This window comes from Hypomesus transpacificus, chromosome 17 (assembly GCF_021917145.1).
Source record: "Hypomesus transpacificus isolate Combined female chromosome 17, fHypTra1, whole genome shotgun sequence".
Classification (NCBI taxonomy): domain Eukaryota; kingdom Metazoa; phylum Chordata; class Actinopteri; order Osmeriformes; family Osmeridae; genus Hypomesus; species Hypomesus transpacificus.
This window is the reverse complement of record NC_061076.1, coordinates 12,155,604-12,169,019: the sequence shown is the minus strand read 5'-3', so window position 1 is coordinate 12,169,019 and position 13,416 is coordinate 12,155,604. Positions and strand designations below refer to the sequence as shown.

Genomic DNA, 13,416 nt, shown 5'->3' with positions numbered 1-13,416 from the left:
GGTCCGTACCAGAGTTCAAATGCGTGTTCTCACCTATCCAAACGAACCAGACTTTTAGAGAAAACGGACCATGGTCCAATTGAAGCGGATCAAACATGTCAGGTGTGAAAGCATGAGTGCATGTCGGAGAATAGCACAGACACGCGCTTCACACCGCAGTTGAGATTGCGCGTGTGCGTCCTTGAGAACTGTAAGTCGTACAACTTATGTTGCCAGTTCTTAAGCCCGTTATTGTGTAAGTCTATTGTTCTTGCAAATTAAAATGATTTTCGTTGTTTGTATTCTTCCCCTGCTAGCTAAATTGCACATGTCTGTTGATTTGATAGCGATTGCTGCCCTTTCTCAGGTTTGTATTTTAGGTGCATTATTATGCTGAAGTAGTTTTAATTAATAAAAAGTGGGTATATTGTTAATATTTGCTACAGAATACTTAGCCTATTTTTTTTTTGGGGGGGGGAGCACCGAAGACCCATTTTGACCCTGGAAAAACCCTGGTCTAGTACTGTACTGTAGGAGTACAATTTACCAGGGCAGCTTCTTCACACAGGGCGATTTTGCCTTGTTACTGACAATGATTGCTACCACTGAGCTTTTTATGAATTAGGGATTTTCCCCTAAATAAATGTTTTCAGTTAGCATATGGTACTATTTGAATCGCGATCCCATCTGAGATATCTATATGCCCGGTGACGTTGTTGTTAGAATAAGCTTCAAAGGGGGTTCTTTATTAATGAATGAATGTAGAATGAGTAGGCTAAATGCCTGAAAATATCACGAGAAGGGACAAACTTGAAATTCTGTTTAAGTCATAGAGATTAGGTCCAGTTTTACACTGGTCTGCCAAATGTATTTGTTTTGATTCAACTATGAGGCTGTTCCCCCTTGCAGGGGAAATGAGAAGACAACTATTTCATTCTGCTCTTCACTCTTAGTATGTTGAGTTGTAAATGAGCAGAAAAAAAATAATGCTATTAAATAGGGATGCACGATAATATCTGCACGACATCGGTATCGGCAGATAAAAGCTTCAAAACGTAATTATCGGTATCTGCAGATATTAAACTTTCTGCCGATGTACCTGGCCGATAAGGTGACGTGAAAATGATGCGCACGTGAAGCAAATGTTTTAGTTACTATGAGCACCAACAAGGTGTTTCAACATGTCGGCTGTGTGGCAGTACTTCACTGTATCAAAGGATGATGACAAAATTACTATTTGCAGAGTTTGTAAAGTGTTAGTGATGCGAGGAGGGGCGAAACGACAATCGTTTAACACTACCAACTTAATTTTACATCTCAAATCATCAGCCATCATGCTGACCTACACAAAGCTTTTCTGAAAGCTAAGCCAGAAAAAACTGCGCCAGCTAAGACCTGCCAGCAGCCTCTACTTCAGTCACTTGACAAGGCTAAGAAATTAGCTAACGACCACCCAAAGGTGAAAGCTCTGAACAAAAAAATTATTGAGTTTATTGCTCTTGACAATCAACCGTTCAGTGTGGTGGAAGATGCTGGCTTCAGCAGGCTATTGATGCACTTAGAGCCACGTTACGTTATGCCTAGCCGTCGTTATTTTTCTGATGTGGCCTTACCCGAACTCCAAAGTGCGGTCTCCAATTACGTAGAGAAGCTCCTCACTGATGCCACCCATATCAGTTTTACTACGGACATCTGGATATCTAGTGTGAGCCCTGTCAGCATGTTGAGTCTCACAGCTCAATGGTTCGATGAAGACTTCATACTTTAAGATGTTGTACTACAATCTCAGGAGTGCTCAGGTTCTCATACAGCAGCTGCAATAGCATCCGCTTTTGACGGCATGTTTGGGAAATGGAAAATAGCTTAAGAGACTGTGCATGTAGTGGTACGTGACAATGCGCGCAACATGGCAAAAGCAATGGTGGACTATGGTGTGCCAAGTCTCCAATGCATGGCTCACACGCTTCAGTTGGTTGTGCAAGAAGGTGTCCTGTCCCAAAGTAGCATTGCGGATGTTGTGGCCGTGGGAAGGAGAATGGTGGGGCATTTCAAGCACTCTCAGGTTGCATACAGTCGCTTAGAAGATGTACAGAGGGAGCTCGGAATGCCAATAAAACGTCTTCAACAGGATGTTGTGACTAGATGGAATTCGACATACTATATGATGCAGAGCCTAGTCGAACAGAAGAGGGCATTGGGTGCATATGCCGCGGATTTCAAGCTCCCTGCAACACTGACAGCAAATCAGTGGGGAATACTTGAAAACATGATCACTCTTCTCGCTCCCTTTGAGCAGCTGACCAGAGACATAAGTTCTGCGGAGGCCTCTGCTGCTGGTGTGATCCCCGCTGTTGTGGCCCTTACACGACTACTTAGCCGGCCCAGTGACACAGACAGGGGCGTACAGACAGCCAAACGTACCCTGTTGGAAGCTCTCAGTAAGCGCTTTAACGGTGTGCAACGTGAGGCACTTTATTCGGTGGCAACAATGCTTGACGCTCGTTACAAAGATCGCTACTTTCATTTGGAGGAGAAGAGCAGTGTACGCGACCTGCTTCTGAAAGTCTTGAATGAAATGGATAGCAGTAGAGATGGCGGTACGGGGAATCCTCCAGAGAAGAAGACCCGAACAGGATCGCTGTTGGATGCATATGACGAAATTCTGGAGGAGAACATGGTGTTTGAAGGGCCAGTCAAAACCGAAATCACGTCACAGGTAGGCTTAACGCCCTAATTTATACACTAGGCTATTAAACTATCGGGCTGTACATTTATTAATTTCATTTATTGCTTTATCATTGCCAAATCTCAGTCTACTATTTCTGTTATTTTGTGGGTACACATGTACCTAGCTGAACCCACAATTCCTAGGACTGCCAGCCCTTTGGAATACTGGAGAAGCAACCAGGCCCGCTTCCCTGCTCTTGCGCGTGCTGCATGCAAGTACCTGAGTGCACCCAGCACAAGTGTTGACAGCGAACGGTTATTTAGCGTTGCCTCCTACGTGATAGATGAAAAGAGAAATAGAATAGCCTGTGAAAAGGCAGAGATGCTTCTATTTGTTCAGAAAAACCTGCCTCTGATGTTAAATCAAGTTTCTCTGCCTTTTTTACTTGTCCCACAAGGGTGGTGACTTAAATTCACACTAAAAATGAAACCACTGCATAGCTCTGTTTGATTTGGGTTTAAACATTCTAAGTTAGTCCTACCCAACTGAAGTTTTTTTTTACAGTTTTAAGGCCCAACTGAAGTTTTGGAAGGTCTCATTCATTTTACTGTACATTTTAAGTTTACAGAGTTACAACTGCATTTCTGAGCATTTGTTTCAAGAATGTGTCATTGTCACCAACACAGTTAAGGAAACTTCAAGGAGGTGCTGTTTAAGTATGAAAATTGTGATGTGAAAATATAAATAAATCTGCCATATTTGAAATCATTTCAATAGTTTTCATGAGTGAATGTCTATTTCTAAAATGATACAAATCAAGTTTTTAATGTCCCGTATCTACAGCAAGTACCCCATCATAATAACAGATTAATCCTAGTACAGAAGAGACTTTTCAATCATTAAAAAGCAGAGGTGTATATATCGGCATCGGCAATCGACCAAAATGAGCTTGTAAATATCGGCATATCGAATATCGGCTAAAATTCTATATCGTGCATCCCTACTATTAAATCTATGTAATCTTTATAAATAATAAGCAGGCTATGCATTTTTTATAAAATATAGCCTATAGAAATATCAGTTGTAAAAATGTCATTAAAAACGGACCCCTGTGCAACCGACGCAAGCAAGCACACCCTACAATTTCCCTAGAAATAGTACTCTCTTTAGTTTTAAATGTTATTTGTCCAGATTAATTTATTTTCTTAGTCCGTTTTGTATTTAAATAAATTTTGATATTTTCAAAGATTTGCACAAGTCATTTGTCTTTTGCTAACCGTCCTGTTATCTTTGACCCCATTCAATGGTTAACGTCTCTAAATATATGGTTGACTTTTGCTATATATTTCATGACTTACTAATTTAATGGGGACAACTGAATAAACATTAAATTAACAAGATATGTTATCAATGTTCTATACACATGCGGTACGCATCGGTGTTCTTAGGATAAAAGATGTTTGTAGGTTTTGCAAAGGACTGACATGAGAAGAGTTTAACAAAACATCCAGCAGGTGGTCTACACTCAAATTGAGCTTTTATTGCATAGTTTGGAGATGTTGAAGCGTGATATCTTATTGTGATGGACATAACTACGTTCTCGGATATGTTGACAGCATTGATGGTCAGTTTGGTGACCCTGGATCAAGTTAATATCCCCCGGAAGACCAGCAGCGGCGAGTGTTTACTAGAGGATAGAAGTGCGGTTGGGTTTGGACAAGGGTAGCGCACGGCTAATTTACTGGCGCCAGCGTCCTTTTACCGGCTCTAATAAAGGCTAAGCTAACTCTAAAAACTAAAACGATATTTAGCTCGAAAGGTAAGAAGTTAAAACTTAACGTGACATCATTAAAACAGCTGAAAACATGATACGATTATCAATATTTGATGTGTCATGTTATCAGAAGTTTAGCTAAAAAACGGTCGGGATTGGACACAATGACGCTAAGTAATGAAAATAATGACAAATGCCCTGTGAATAGTAAAAAGTAATCCACTCGTGTCTCCAATAATGTGCAGCATCAGCTTGTAACGTTTGCATCACGGTGCACTACCTTGCCTTATATTGACGTATAATAATGCTACGTTACATGAACCATAGCTATGTAGCAGCAGCAGCAGACTAACGTAGCTACATTACGTCCAGTCTTACATTATTGTGCGCTCTGTTGAGAAGAGAGAGGCTCAGGGATGGGATGGTTTTGCCAGAAATGAATAATGCTAGAAAGTGACTGTGGAAGGGGGGGCGGGGGGCTTTTTTCATGTTAGAGCAATAGCCCCTCCAAATGTCTGTGCACGTCCCTGCCATGTTATCTCTTGTTGATCTACATACGCACTGACGTCGCACCATTCATACATGATTGTCATGAGACACTCTCACAAACAAAATTACGGTTTAGTAGCGCAGCCTGCTTGCGGGAAAGTAACAGTAATCTAATGACATCGTAATCCCTTACTTTACTTGTTATTTGAAAAAAAAAAATCGGATTACAGTAGCGCGTTACTTCTAACGCGCTACTGCCCATCACTGCTGGAGAGAGAGACCTTCTTGTGTAATTGGGTGTGCTCTTGCCTTCGGCAAGCACAACCATTGTTCCCTCTCCTATATATTAATTATTTTCCCACCCCTATTTTTTTTATTTTTATATTTGCACTACATAGACAACGTTGGTGTCAAAATGTTTGTCTTGGTCCCGATTGAGTTGCTTGTAGGGCAGGTATCTGGCAGTCTGTTGGATCCACCCCTGAGCCATGTAGGGACTTCCTGCTTCAACGAGACAGGCCGTGTCTCGTTGAGAGGTTAATTGGTTGTGGGTTGCTTATAAAAGGGTGTATGTCTAAGAGTCTTGTGCATGGAAATTGGACTGTGTGTGCCAAGGTTTTTGTTAAGCTTGAGAGTGTGGAAACCCCCCACCCCTTGACCTGCTACAAGGCTTGAATTAAGTTTTTGTGGCAAAAAGTGCCTTGTGTGGCTCAAGGGAACTCAGTGCTAGCCTCACGTCACAACATCACAAGTTAGCAACGACGCATAGATACAACGTTCTAGTAAGACAGACAGCAATATCTACTTGGTTCCCCTTTGTTCTTTTAGTGAGCAGTCTCACAAGCCCTACTTACCCGGCGTCATGGAGCCAACCAGGTAAATACTTATTTAGCACGAGAGTTGCTACCTGCATATACCTACAGCTCGCAGGTGTGCTCCGTTTTGCTCTTAGATTCAGACCTAGCCCTGGTAAATTGCAGAGGTTTCAAGTAACGAAGTACAAATCCTTTGTTACCTTACTTAAGTAGACATTTTGGGTATACTTTACTGTAATAATTTTTCAGACGACTTTCTTCTTCTACTCCTTATATTTACAAGCAATTATCTGTACTTTCTCCTCCTTACATTTGAAAAATAGCCTTGTTACTCCAATTTCAGTTCAAAAACACACACCAAAACATAACCGATCCAGATAAATCACGCCATCCGGATAAAGTGAATTTGATTGTGGTTCGATGAGAAGTATAAACATATACCATTCCGACACCCTATTGGTTTGTACGCAAACTATCGCTCCTGCATATGACGCATATCATGTCACACTCCGGCAAGGAAATGGCAGACGTATGTAGCCTAAGATGTCCGTGGCAGAGACTCAAGAGAACTTGAGCAAAATGTCCCAACAAAGCACCAGCGAGGAAGTTGGTAGCTAGGAAGACCAGACAACCCTTCTACATCCCTGGCCGTACCTGGAATAATTTTTTTAAATGGTTGGATGAAAAAACAACTTTCGAATGCGCTGCAAGCTCTGCGCACCATGTACCACAGCTAATGGCTTTCAAAAACTCGCCGCCTAATTTGAATAAAGGCTATTGATAACATGCCTCTGAAGTTTGACTTTTTGCACCATTACAATACTTATAGGCAACTAGTCATTATATCTTTCGCTCCATGAAACACATGTTTATGTTAAGTAGTACACATGGTTCTTTCATGTATTTGCATTGTACTAAAATATGTTCATTTTCAATGGGCATAAAGGTGCAGCCCAGTTTTTTCAATATTTACATTTCAATATAACATAGTCATTATGGCCTTTAGAAAAATAAATTATAGGCCCCTGTGGTGTGGCTTAAGCTTGTCTTTAATGGCATTTTTTTCCCCTTAGATTACTACTTTTATATGTTAAGTAGTTTTGAAACCAGTACTTTTATACTTTTACTTGAGTAAAAACTTGAGTTGATACTTCAATTTCAACAAAAGTATTTTTAAACCCTAGTATCTATACTTCTACTTGAGTAATGAATGTGAATACTTTTGACACCTCTGGTAAATTGTACAGCTAGCTAACTACTACACTTCTGCTGTGTGGGAATCGCAAAAGCTAACCAGTCGAAGGGCGTACCAAAATACAAAAGCATACCCCCACAATTTCCCCAGAAATGTTACCCTCTCTAGTTGCTCTCTTTCTCTCACACATATGTAAAATTACCACTGTCACATTTACAAACCTAAATTAGGAATGCAACCAAGCTCAGAACCAATGTGCCTACAGGGCCATGAGCGAACAGCAATGAGCTCAACGCCACTGAAGGCCACAACGAAGCGGAAAGACAACCTTTTAGGGATACAGATCCATTCTATGACAACAACCTTAATAGATAAGCATGGACACACGTCACCATCTATATCAATCGATCCAGCACCAAAATATGACCAATGCATGGACCAGCACCACAAAGGCAGGACGATAAAATATGCTTTTACTCACCAAGGCTGAGGGCTCACTTGAAGATAAAGGTAGCACGGCGGTTCTTCTTACATGTTATGATCCGACTGAGAACGTACCCGTTTTTTTCCACCTGTTTGTTATGCTGCTCAACAAAGCGCCTGTATGCACTGTCAACTTGGGCTGCGACATTTACCCTTCCAAGTAACCCCAATTTCACAGCATTGTCCAGAGGACTCCCACTGCTCTCATGTTTTGCAATCCTCTCAGAAAGATGTTTGCAACCAGTCCTCGACCAAGTACCATCTCCAGCAAATAGCAAGCATGGAAAACAGAAGAGTGCCTTATAGTTTTTCTTCAAAAACCACTCCACGTTAAACCCGTGGTTACTTTTACCAGCAGTTTGAGTGATGACAATATCCCGTGGCTGATGGGCACCAAATTGCTTTACTTCAAGTTTCTCCTCCAAATAAAGGGTTTCAAACCGGTGCTCGAGTATGAAATCCGCATAATAAATTTTCTCAAGTTTTCTGGTGTTTATGAAGCTAACAACCTAGCTAAGACAATCTACCCTCCTTGCTCTTCTTGATGACTAATGTTGGCACCAGACAGACAAACAGGTCTGAAATACGAAATTATGCTGTAGTGGGGCTGTCAGCGTTCTCTGTGCGGGCGGCTTTGGCGCAGGGGGTAGGAGGGTCGTCTGTTAATTGCAAGGTTGGGAGTTCAATTCCCGACTCCTCCTAGGCCATGTGCCGAAGTATTCTTGAGCAAGACTCTGAACCCCAAGTTGCTCCCAATGGGTAGGCCAGCGCCTTGCATGGCAGTTGGTGTGAGTATGAATGGGAGAATGAAAGGCAAAAATTGTAAAGAGCTTAAGTGCCGCTAAGGTAGAAAAGTGCTATATGAATGCAGTCCAAAGGCCTATCAACATTTCTATCCACTGGGGGACCAAAGGCAAGCTAGGGGAACAAATATCAATGTTAAATAACCACAAAGTGACATTTTCATGCCATGTGACCATGAAAGTGCACACCTGTATACAATACAGGTTCATTATTAACCAGAGCGGCCTACTAAAAATAATTTGTGCGACCAAATCGTGTTTTGCGCCAGTATTTAAAAAGGTTAGTAGCGCAAGTGCCACCAGTGTAGAGCCCTGAACACGCTAGCACTATGCTAATAAATGCTGATTGGTTAGTGAAGGACTGAAAACTACCAAAGATCCTGCTTGATGGCATCCGAAGCGGAACCAGAATGTCAGAGCATTAGCAACAACATTACCAAGCCAAAACTCTTTCTAGCATGTGTATTGACAGGGAGAGCCTAACCTATCAGCTGTGTTGTCGATGCCTCGAGAGAGAAAAAGGAAGTGACCCGAGTAGGGCTGCAACAACGAATCGATTAAATCGATTATTAAAAGCGTTGGCAACAAATTTCATTATCGATTTGTTGTGTTGCGCGAATATTACGCCACTCAATAAGTCACGGATGTTTGACTATAAAACATTTTATACTTTAGTTGAGCACAGAGCGGAGGTAGAGGAAAGACCATCGGAGAGACGTTGTTGAGTAACGTTGTTCTGAAACACATGGCAGAGGCAGAGAAATCAGTACGACCAGTCATCCAAGTTGTGGGAGCATTTCACACTAAATACATTGAAAAAGTGTGTTAATTGACCGAGGTGAAGTCAGTTTCATATTCGACATTTGTCTCACATTCGGAAGACGCTACTTTGCAGCATCGCGTTAGGGACCGGGTGAAAACTACCCATACCATTTTGAAAAATGTAGACTTTTGTAATATTTTTATGAATATAAAACCTCAGACTAGGGATGCACCGATCCGACTTTTTCAGTCCCGATACCGATGCCTGGGCTTTGTGTATCTGTCGATACCAATCCGATACCGTTGTTGAATTAATAATAAACTGCATACCTCCCACCTTATACCTCCCTTCCACCATGTGGAAAAGACTAAAGGCACCAGACTTTCCTAACAAAGACAAAATCAATTATTTGTTATTTAAAAAACAATTGTGCATTCAAAATGCGAAAAATAGAATGTAATCAAACGTAGGGCCTATTAAAATAAATAAAATGTAGCAGTAGAAACAAAATAGTGTATTGGTCAAACATACAATAGTAATCAAACAGCAACCAAACATTGTAAACATGTAAAAATATTTGAATTCTTATTTATTTGTTGTCGCTGGTGTGTAAACCATGGTAGTTTTTGGCTTGAAGCATTGCACCGTGCGGTGTACAGCTCGTGTCCAACCAGTGCAGGGTTTGACATGAGCGATGGCCCGGGCCCAGTAAAAAGTAACGTTGGGACAGTTAAATAGCAACTCACTGGCCCGATCGGGCCACTGCAAATTATTGATTGGAAAAAAAAAAATGCATCGTAAAAGTTAACATCCTTCATGTTTTGCTATCTGCTAAATGCATAAATAACTTTGCAGCTCGTGGGGCGCACATTTGGCAAATCAAGAGTTGAGTGAGTGACGAGTGGTTGTCAAATTGTAATTCTCTAATCTCAGTACATTTTTTAACAACTGGCGCGAGACAAAAGTGAAGATGAAAGCAAAGTAGAGCTATGAGTTCAAACGGAAGCAACTTTTTTTATGGAGCTAAGATGCACTGTGTCGTATGTTCCCGTCTAAAGCAGACAAAAGTGGATATTTTTTACACAGGCACCGACAATTTTCGAAAACAATCCCTGACCAGCCATGCTAGCAGACAGCACCTGGTTTGCGTGACAGTTAAGCAGATGGTTGACAATCCATCTTCCAGGCCGTTGACCATGCTGGTTAAGAATTTCAATGCAGATGCCCATCATGTTATTGCACGACTTATAACAACGGCATATCACGTAATTAAGACGGACAGATGTTCGCCTTGTTCCCCCGGGCTATTGAACTGCAGCAGAAGAATGATGTCGACTTGGGTACTTAGTATCATACTGATGAAATGCAATGGAAGCTTTTATAAATTAGCATTGAGGGACCAGAGGTTTCAGTTTCAGCCAGACAGTTGTGCAGAGATGGCTGTCAGCAGGGAAGAGAGCACGTCATTTTTTAGGTTAAAAGTCAATTGTTTTGCAGACTATTACCTTATTATTTTTTATCACAAGAAATGTGATTTCATTTTTGTTCTTTTTATATCCAGGATGTGTTTAATAAATGGTGAAACATGTTAACAGAATAATATAACTTATAAGTCTTTGGTTTTGTTGTAACAATGATAAATTACAACTTTTGGAGGGGGGGGGCCCAGTAAAAACGGCCTTGGGGCCGGTAAGTTTCAAACCCACTGGCCCATGGGGCCAGTCGCATTTTTTTTTTATGTTGGCCCCTGCAGTGGACAGAAACTTAAAAGCAACATGGAGCAAGCCAAAGAGTTGGCTGTGTGGAGATATTTCACGCTTGCAACGCTTGCAACGCCTGCAACGCCAACTAGTTTGTCGGCTGTTTGCAATGTCTGCAAAGTTAATGTTTTGAGGGGTGGTGGTAGTACTGCAAGGTACAATAGTACCAATTTAATAAAGCACATCCAAAAGCACAATGCTAGGAGCACGCCAAATTCCTGCAGCTCAACGACTCTACTGTAGAATCTACAGTGTAGAACAAGTAGCGTTGCACATATGTGATCGTTCGAATGCGGGTCTCACAGCGTAATGTTGCATATGCGATTTCAAAAATTCCAACGGAATATTTTCCGATAGACAAAACTATGCGACAAACGCTGTATTGCTTTAATATGTACTAATGAGAAGGCTAACAGGTAACACTAACATGTTAGTAGCATTGCTTCGAGTATTATGCTTGCTGTGGGCACCGTCGGAAATATTTAGAACTCACGCATCTAAAGGTTGCATGGATCGGCCAGTGGATCGGCTAAATTTTCCAATCCCCGATCCAGCCATTTTGTCAATATAGGGGCCGATATCCGATCTTAGTATCGGATCGGTGCACCCCTACCTCAGACAGACACCAAAGTATCTTAACAATGTCTGGTATACTTCCACATCCTTTACTATTTCAATGAAGTTTCATATTAATTGATAGAAAATCACTTATCTTTGAAAATAGCTTAATCCTCGCAAATCTTAACCTTTTTTCAAAAGTGTCAAAGAATTCCAAATATACACCAGATTATTCTAATAAAGTCTGGCCTACTTCCACAACCTTCCAATTTTCAATCAAGTTTTAAACAAAACTCAAATAAATTGCTCATCTCTGAAAATAGCATTAAATACACGCTAATATTACATGACATTACGTTTAGTCATTTAGCAGACGCTCTTGTCCAGAGCGACTTACAGTAAGTACAGGGACATTCCCCCCGAGGCAAGTAGGGTGAAGTGCCTTGCCCAAGGACACAACGTCATTTTGGGCACAGCGACCTGAATATTAATAACTTAAAAAAAATTGTGTGCCTGTTTGTGCACATTCTGAAGATTTTACACGTGAATTTGCAATGTCAGTTCTTTTTTTGAATAAAGGGTTGGAAATTAATGCTTTTTTTATCCGATTAATCGAAAAAATAAATCGACAGATTAATCGATTATTAAAATTATCGTTAGTGGCAGCCGTAGACTAGAGCTTGCCATACAGCAATATCTCTGGTCCTACGATGTGTATGACGTCATTGACATTTTTAAAAGGATTTTTAAGAATTTAAAAATCTAACACCCAACGGTGTGTATTTTTTTTTGCCTCCCCTTTCGAATTAAACATTCAAATTACTAGACAAAAATATATATCCTGAGAAAAGTGTTTGAGGGGTATAGATCCATAGACCTCCATTTATTCTTCACTCGCCCATTAGCGCCCTGGAACTAGAGTTGAACTGCAACCAGTTCAAAACCCGGAAGTTTCCAGAGAGTGGCAGTTCTCCCCTATTAAACATTCTCTGATCGCACTAACATTCTGAGCATGCGTAGTAATATTTTCACATGTACAATGTACATTGCATTGTGAGAGAGGGGCTAGCTCCACATTCACACCTAGCTTATGGCTTGCTACTGCAAACTTGAATCGACAGAATGCAGTCTGAAGCAGCAAGGCAGGGACCAATGAACATGAAATAAAATCCTAACACAAATGATATGCAATTTAGGAAGATGCTATATTTCATAGATTTTATAGAAATGATAGGAAGTACTCTTCGAGTAACTATAAATAAAATAATTTTGTTGTAGTTCTTTCTGTTGACAACAGGTGGGCCACCATCAAACAAACCAAATGTGGGACGATTACTAAGTTTGTGTGGGACAGGTTACCGACACTGAAACATAACCTGAAACTGTTATAAAATGTCTATTTAAGAACCGTGTTTACTCCTTTCGTTTCACTCGTTCTCGCCCCCTACAGTGCAATTCGGCTAGGTATACATCTGCGCTAAAATATCAAGGTGAAAGTCATCATAGCTTGCGTAGTATAGACCCAGCTCCCAACCCAACTTTGAGAATAGATTAACGGCGATTTTTTTTTTCATTGCCCGATAAGAGTCTCACGTTAACGGCCCACCACTCATTTTGATCGATATTGCGAGTACACAGGGCCGCCCATTAGGGGGGAGGGGGGAAAGCTTTCTGGGACCCAGATGTGGTGGGGCCCAGCCGCGATGCCAGCATTAATAATCATGTTCGTCCTAAATATTTTAAGAAATTATAACCAATTTTATTTTGAACTGAAATACTCACCATTACTTTAAAAAAGCGAACATAAACATTGTATTGTTGCTTTAGTAAAATGTAGCCTGTTTCATAATGAACCCCCCCCCCTCTCTGCTAAAAATGGTATGAGTCGTTTTTTGTTTAGCGATGTCAATTATTGATTTAAGGTTAAGCTAATACTAATGTCAGAGTAGACTACATTTCGTTGCTATGCCAGGACCTGTTCAGAAATCGGGATAACAGAAAAGAAAAGAGAAAAAAAAGGAGAGAGCTAGCAAGGGCATTACCCCCAAATAAAAGTAATTAAAAAAAAAATCCAGTCAACTTCAAAAAATGCTCCCAGCCAGGCTGCAGAGACGAGCAGCCGTAGCCAC

The 13,416-nt window shown here is 40.9% G+C and overlaps 1 protein-coding gene across 2 annotated transcripts in view; it reads right to left on the bottom strand.

Moving 5' to 3' along the window:
• The window catches only part of si:ch211-11k18.4, an 82,695-nt gene that overhangs the window by 66,296 nt on the left and 2,983 nt on the right, over nt 1-13,416 (bottom strand). The window contains exon 1 of one of the 2 annotated variants that reach the window (XM_047037626.1): nt 7,402-8,568. The exons of the other annotated variant lie outside the window; for it this stretch is intronic. The gene's annotated coding sequence lies outside the window, so the exon portion shown is untranslated. Of the gene's footprint in view, nt 1-7,401; nt 8,569-13,416 lie in introns of those variants that run through there. 2 annotated transcript variants of the gene reach the window in all.